The 567-nt window shown below is 48.7% G+C and overlaps 1 protein-coding gene across 2 annotated transcripts in view; it reads right to left on the bottom strand.

Annotated features, from left to right (window-relative positions):
• The window catches only part of LOC119418409 (protein Z-dependent protease inhibitor), a 22,229-nt gene extending 21,993 nt beyond the window's left edge, over positions 1–236 (bottom strand). For both annotated transcript variants that reach the window (XM_037685685.1, XM_037685686.1), the window contains exon 1: positions 156–236. The gene's annotated coding sequence lies outside the window, so the exon portion shown is untranslated. The remainder of the gene's footprint in view (positions 1–155) is intronic.
• Positions 237–567: the final 331 nt, after the last annotated feature.

Raw genomic sequence — 567 nt, 5'->3', positions numbered from 1 at the left:
ACAGACAGACAGATAAACAGACAGACAGATAAACAGACAGACAGACAGACAGACAAACAGACAGACAAACAGACAGACAGACAGATAAACAGACAGACAAACAGACAGACAGACAAACAGATAGACAGACAAACAGACAGACGAGTGAGTCTCACCTGCAGTTGTTTTCTGCTGTTCTTTGATGTGGAGCTTCACTCGCCGCGCGCATCACCACCTCGCGTTTGATCACAACCGGAAGTATCAGTCTTTGAATTCAAAATAAAAGCCTGGACAGTGTCGGAAGATGACGTCATTTAATGTCGGAGTAGTAGGGCAGGACAGAGTCACTGATGAGATGTGCTAGGAGACGAGAGCTGTCCATCCATACTTCCTGTCTCAGTGACGGACAGGTGGACACATGATTAGGTGGGAGACCAAAACACAACATGAGAGCAGGTGGAAGAGAGCCTGGTCTCCAGTCCATCACAGGGACACAGTCCCCAGTAAACTACCATGTCTGTGGGAGGACACCTCAGGAAGAACATGCAAACTCCAGACAGAACGGCAGGCAGGAGAACCTCCGACCTT

This window comes from Nematolebias whitei, chromosome 12, assembly GCF_014905685.2.
Source record: "Nematolebias whitei isolate Nwh7 chromosome 12, NemWhi1, whole genome shotgun sequence".
In the NCBI taxonomy this organism is placed as follows: domain Eukaryota; kingdom Metazoa; phylum Chordata; class Actinopteri; order Cyprinodontiformes; family Rivulidae; genus Nematolebias; species Nematolebias whitei.
Note: the sequence above shows the minus strand (reverse complement) of the source record. Positions and strands in the feature narration are given on the sequence as shown.